The sequence below is a fragment of the Lontra canadensis genome, unplaced genomic scaffold (assembly GCF_010015895.1).
Source record: "Lontra canadensis isolate GAN:19392208 unplaced genomic scaffold, GSC_riverotter_1.0 scaffold152, whole genome shotgun sequence".
Taxonomy (NCBI): Eukaryota; Metazoa; Chordata; class Mammalia; order Carnivora; family Mustelidae; genus Lontra; species Lontra canadensis.
Genome location: NW_022631146.1, coordinates 451014 through 458073, shown reverse-complemented (window position 1 = coordinate 458073; position 7060 = coordinate 451014).

Here is a 7060-nt window from a genome sequence, read left to right as displayed (position 1 = left end):
GGTATCTCATTGTGGTTTTGATTTGTATTCCCCTGATGCCGAGTGATATGGAGCACTTTTTCATGTGTCCGTTGGCCATCTGGATGTCTTCCTTGCAGAAATGTCTGTTCATGTCTTCTGCCCATTTCTTGATTGGATTATTTGTTCTTTGGGTGTTGAGTTTACTAAGTTCTTTATAGATTCTGGACACTAGCCCTTTATCTGATATGTCGTTTCCAAATATCTTCTCCCATTCTGTCAGTTGTCTTTTGGTTTTGTTAACTGTTTCCTTTGCTGTGCAAAAGATTTTGATCTTGATAAAATCCCAATAGTTCATTTTTGCCCTTGCTTCCCTTGCCTTTGGCGATGTTCCTAGGAAGATGTTGCTGCGGCTGAGGTTGAAGAGGTTGCTGCCTGTGTTCTCCTCAAGGATTTTGATGGATTCCTTTCTCACATTGAGGTCCTTCATCCATTTTGAGTCTATTTTCGTGTGTGGTGTAAGGAAATGATCCAATTTCATTTTTCTGCATGTGGCTATCCAATTTTCCCAACACCATTTATTGAAGAGGCTGTCTTTTTTCCATTGGACATTCATTCCTGCTTTGTCGAAGATTAGTTGACCATAGAGTTGAGGGCCTATTTCTGGGCTCTCTATTCTGTTCCATTGATCTATGTGTCTGTTTTTGTGCCAGTACCATGCTGTCTTGATGATGACAGCTTTGTAATAGAGCTTGAAATCCGGAATTGTGATGCCACCAACTTTGGCTTTCTTTTGCCATATTCCTTTGGCTATTCGAGGTCTTTTCTGGTTCCATATAAATTTTAAGATTATTTGTTCCATTTCTTTGAAAAAAATGGATGGTACTTTGATAGGAATTGCATTAAATGTGTAGATTGCTTTAGGTAGCATAGACATTTTCACAATATTTATTCTTCCAATCCAGGAGCATGGAACATTTTTCCATTTCTTTGTGTCTTCCTCAATTTATTTCATGAGTACTTGATAGTTTTCTGTGTATAGATTCTTAGTCTCTTTGGTTAGGTTTATTCCTAGGTATCTTATAGTTTTGGGTACAATTGTAAATGGGATTGACTCCTTAATTTCTCTTTCTTCTCTCTTGTTGTTGGTGTAGAAAAATGCAACTGATTTCTGTGCCTTGATTTTATATCCTGACACTTTACTGAATTCCTGTACAAGTTCTAGCAGTTTTGGAGTGGAGTCTTTTGGGTTTTCCACATATACTATCATATCATCTGCGAAGAGTGATAGTTTGACTTCTTCTTTACCGATTTGGATGCCTTTAATTTCTTATTGTTGTCTGATTGCTGAGGCTAGGACTTCTAGTACTATGTTGAATAGCAGTGGTGATAATGGACATCCCTGCCGTGTTCCTGACCTTAGCGGAAAAGCTTTCAGTTTTTCTCCATTGAGAATGATATTTGTGATGGGTTTTTCATAGATGGCTTTGATAATATTGAGGTATGTGCCCTCTATCCTTACACTTTGAAGAGTTTTGATCAGGAAGGGATGCTGTACTTTGTCAAATGCTTTTTCAGCATCTATGGAGAGTATCATATAGTTCCTGTTCTTTCTTTTATTAATGTGTTGTATCACATTGATTGATTTGCGGATGTTGAACCAACCTTGCAGCCCTGGAATAAATCCCACTTGGTCGTGGTGAATAATCCTTTTAATATACTGTTGAATCCTATTGGCTAGTATTTTGGTGAGAATTTTCGCATCTGTGTTCATCAAGGATATTGGTTTGTAGTTCTCTTTTTTGATGGGATCCATGTCTGGTTTTGGGATCAAGGTGATGCTGGCCTCATAAAATGAGTTTGGAAGTTTTCCTTCCATTTCTATTTTTTGGAACAGTTTCAGGAGAATAGGAATTAGTTCTTCTTTAAATGTTTGGTAGAATTCCCCCGGGAAGCCGTCTGGCCCTGGGCTTTTGTTTGTTTGGAGATTTTTGATGGCTGTTTCAATCTCCTTACGGGTTATGGTTCTGTTCAGGCTTTCTATTTCTTCCAGGTTCAGTTGTGGTAGTTTATATGTCTCTAGGAATGCATCCATTTCTTCCAGATTGTCAAATTTGTTGGCATAGAGTTGCTCATAATATGTTCTTATAATTGTCTGTATTTCTTTGGTGTTAGTTGTGATCTCTCCTCTTTCATTCATGATTTTATTTATTTGGGTCCTTTCTCTTTTCTTTTTGATAAGTCTGGCCAGGGGTTTATCAATCTTATTAATTCTTTCAAAGAACCCGCTCCTAGTTCCGTTGATTTGTTCTATTGTTTTTTTGGTTTCTATTTCATTGATTTCTGCTCTGATCTTTATTATTTCTCTTCTCCTGCTGGGTTTAGGGTTTCTTTCTTGTTCTTTCTCCAGCTGCTTTAGGTGTAGGGTTAGGTTGTGTACCTGAGACCATTCTTGTTTCTACATAAAGGCTTGTACCGCTATATATTTTCCTCTCAGGACTGCCTTTGTTGTGTCCCACAGATTTTGAACCATTGTATTTTCATTATCATTTGTTTCCATGAATTTTTTCAATTCTTCTTTAATTTCCTGGTTGACCCATTCATTCTTTAGAAGGATGCTGTTTAGTCTCCATGTATTTGGGTTCTTTCCAAATTTCCTCTTGTGATTGAGTTCTAGCTTCAGAGCATTGTGGTCTGAAAATATGCAGGGAATGATCCCAATCTTTTGATACCGGTTGAGACCTGACTTAGGACCGAGGATGTGATCTATTCTGGAGAATGTTCCATGTGCACTAGAGAAGAATGTGTATTCTGTTGCTTTGGGATGAAATGTTCTGAATATATCTGTGATATCCATCTGGTCCAGTGTGTCATTTAAGGTCTTTATTTCCTAGTTGATCTTTTGCTTGGATGATCTGTCCATTTCAGTGAGGCTGTGTTAAAGTCCCCTACTATTATTGTAGTATTGTCGATGTGTTTCTTTGATTTTGTTATTAATTGGTTTATATAGTTGGCTGCTCCCACGTTAGGGGCATAGATATTTACAATTGTTAGATCTTCTTGTTGGACAGGTTCTTTGAGTATGATATAGTGTCCTTCCTCATCTCTTATTATAGTCTTTGGCTTAAAATCTAATTGATCTGATATAAGGATTGCCACTCCTGCTTTCTTCTGATGTCCATTAGAATGGTAAATTGTTTTCCACCCCCTCACTTTAAATCTGAAGGTGTCTTCGGGTTTAAAATGAGTTTCTTGTAGGCAACATATAGATGGGTTTTGTGTTTTTATCCATTCTGGTACTCTGTGTCTTTTGATTGGGGCATTTAGCCCATTAACACTCAGGGTAACTATTGAGAGATATGAATTTAGTGCCATTGTATTGCCTGTAAGGTGACTGTTATTGTATATTGTTTCTGTTCCTTTCTGATCTACTACTTTTAGGCTCTCTCTTTGCTTAGACAACCCCTTTCAATATTTCCTATAGAGCTGGCTTGGTGTTTGCAAATTCTTTCAGTTTTTGTTTGTCCTGGAAGCTTTTAATCTCTCCTTCTATTTTCAATGATAGCCTAGCTGGATATAGTATTCTTGGCTGCATGTTTTTCTCGTTTAATGCTCTGAATATATCATGCCAGCTCTTTCTGGCCTGCCAGGTCTCTGTGGATGAGTCTGCTGCCAATCTAATATTTTTACCATTGTATGTTATAGACTTCTTCTCCCGGGCTGCTTTCAGGATTTTCTCTTTGTCGCTAAGACTTGTAAATTTGACTATTAGGTGACGGGGTGTGGACCTATTCTTATTGATTTTGAGGCAGATTCTCTGAACCTCCTGGATTTTGTTGCTTGTTCCCTTTGCCATATTGGGGAAATTCTCTCCAATAATTCTCTCCAATATACCTTCTGCTCCCCTCTCTCTTCTTCTTCTGGAATCCCAATTATTCTAATGTTGTTTCGTCTTATGGTGTCACTTATCTCTCGAATTCTGCCCTCGTGGTCCAGTAGCTGTTTGTCCCTCTTTTGCTCAGCTTCTTTATTCTCTGTCACTTGGTCTTCTATATCGCTAATTCTTTCTTCTGCTTCATTTATCCTAGCAGTGAGAGCCTCCATTTTTTTATTGTACCTCATTAATAGCTTTTTTGATTTCAACTTGATTAGATTTTAGTTCTTTTATTTCTCCAGAAAGGGCTTTTATATCTCCCGAGAGGGTTTCTCTAATATCTTCCATGCCTTTTTCGAGCCCAGCTAGAACCTTGAGAATTGTCATTCTGAACTCTAGGTCTGACATATTACCAATGTCTGTATTGATTAGGTCCCTAGCCTTTGGTACTGCCTCTTGTTCTTTTTTTTGTGGTGAATTTTTCCGCTTTGTCATTTTGTCCGGATAAGAGTATATGAAGGAACAAGAAAAATACTAAAAGGGTGGCAACAACCCCAGGAAAATATGCTTTAGCCAAATCAGAAGAGATCCCAAATCGTGAGGGGTGAGGAAGGGGATGAAAAGAGGTTCAGAAAGAAAAAAAAAAAGAAAAAAGAAACAAATTAAAAAAGAAAACCAATAATGAAAAAATACACAAAGGAAAAAAAAATATATATATATATTAGATAAACTAGCTAAAAAACGTTAAAAAAGAAAAGGGTAAAAGTTACAAAAATTTAGCAGAAGAGAAAAAAAATTGAAAAAGAAAAAAAAATTAAATTAACTGCAAGGCTAAAGAATCATGGGGAGAAAGCCATGAGTTCCGTGCTTTGCTTTCTCCTCCTCTGGAATTCCGCTGCTCTCCTCGTATTGAAACTGCACTCCTCGTAAGTGAACTTGGTCCTGGCTGGGTTTCTTGTTGATCTTCTGGGGGAGGGGCCTGTTGTAGTGATTCTCAAGTGTCTTTGCCCCAGGCGGAGTTGCACCGCCCTTACCAGGGGCCGGGCTGAGTAATCCGCTCGGGTTTGCTTTCAGGAGCTTTTGTTCCCTGAGCGCTTTCCGTAGAGTTCCGGAGGACGGGAATGAAGATGGCGGCCTCCCAATCTCCGGCCCGGAGGAGCCGAGAGCCTGGGGCCCCACTCCTCAGTGCACCCTCAGAGAACAGCGCCAAATTACTCCCGTCACCCTGGCCTCCGGCCGCGCTCTGAGCTGACCGAGCCTGCGACCTGTTCAAGGTAACCCCGAGCTGAGAGTCACTCCTCGGCTCTGTCTCTGTAGCTGGCTTCCCCGTTCTAATACCTGCAAGCTCTGCGACACTCAGACACCCCTGATCCTTCTGTGACCCTGTGGGACCTGAGGCCACACTGGCACCACGTGGGCTTCACACCGGTTAAGCCTCTGGAGCGATGTCCCTCAGCGGAACAGACTTTTAAAAGTCCTGATTTTGTGCTCCGTTGCTCCACCACTTGCCGGGAGCCACCACCCCCCCCGCCCCCCGTGGTCTATCTTCCTGTCGCTTTGGATTCACTTCTCCGCCAGTCCTACCTTTCAGAAAGTGGTTGATTTTCTGTTTCTAGAATTGCTGTTCTTCTTCTCTTCGATCTCCCGTTGGATTCGTAGGTGTTTTCAATCTTTAGATAAGCTATCTAGCTGATCTCCTGCTACCTAAAGTAGTCTCAGCCTGCTACTTCTCTGCCATCTTTCAAATCCCCTAAGTTCTGACTTCTTTACAATTTTGGGATACAGTGCTTTCTAACACCCCAAATCAAGCAAGAACAGGCAGATCACCCTGCCTTTTCCACCACATCCCCCTCTTGTTTTTTCCCCTCTTTCCATTGTTCTTCCTTTTTATTGTTTTGGATCATCTTAGCTTTGATAGTTTATCTGTGGTAGATTTTGACCCTTTCAGAATTTTTCTTAGGTGCATTTTACTTGGGATGTGGTTGATATTTTAGACTTTGTATGTTCCCTCAACCGTACCTCAAGAGGATGATTAGGGGAAAGAATGCCCAACAAAGAAAATAACCAGAGACAGTGGTCCCTGCCACAGATCTAATGGGTATTGATATAAACAAGATATCAGAGACGGACTTCAGGGTAGCAATCATGAAGTCAATAGCTAGGTTTGAGGAAAGCACTCAAGACAACATCAAATCTAGCACATAACTTCCCTAATCTGGTGAAGGAGACAAGCATTCATGCCCATGAGGCAGAGTGGACCCCACCCAAGATCAATAAAAATAGATGAAAAACCTAGTATATAATAGTGAAACTTGCAAATCTCAGAGCCAAAGAAGGTTTCTTGATAGCTTCTTGGGGGATGAGATTTATTATGTACAGAGAGAGGAACATCAGAATAATATCAGACCTGTCCACAAAGACCTGATAAGCCAGAAAAGACTGGGAGGACATAATCAGGGTACTGTATGAGAAGAACATGGAGCTGAAAATACGTTATCCAGCAAGGATATAATTCAGAATGGATGGAGAGACAAGGAGCTTCCAAGACACAATAAAAGTGAAAGAATATGTGAACACCAAGACAGCCCTGAAGGAAATAGTAAGGGGAATTTTATAAAAGCAGGAAGACCCCAAGAGTAATATAGACCAGAAATTTACAGAGACAGTCTATAGAAGCAGGGACTTCACAGGCAACATAATGTCAAAAAGTCATATATTTTAATATTTACTCAAAACGTGGACAGGCTACATGCTCCCATAAATAAAAAGACAAGGCAGGGCCAATGCATATGCTGTATACAAGAGCCTCATTTTGAGCCTAAAAATACCACCAGACTGAAAGTGAGGGGATGGACAACTATTCTTCATTCTAAAGGGCCTAAGCAAATACAAACCAACAAACAAAGAAACAAACTGGGGTAGCAATAGTTGTATCAGACAAATTAGATTTTAAATCAAAAACTCTAGTAAGAGATGTAGAGGGATACTATATCATACTTCAAGGGCCTATCCAACAGCAAAATCTAGCAACTCTAAATATCTGTGCCCCCAAAATGGGAGCAACTTCATCAGCCAATTGTTAATCAAAATAAAGAGTCATCACCACCGCCGTCCTCCTCCTCATCATCATCATATATTAATAGTTGGAGACCTCAGTACCCGACTCACAGAAATAGATCATCTAAGGAATGAACTGTTTAAAAGAATGAGCATTGAATGACACTCTGC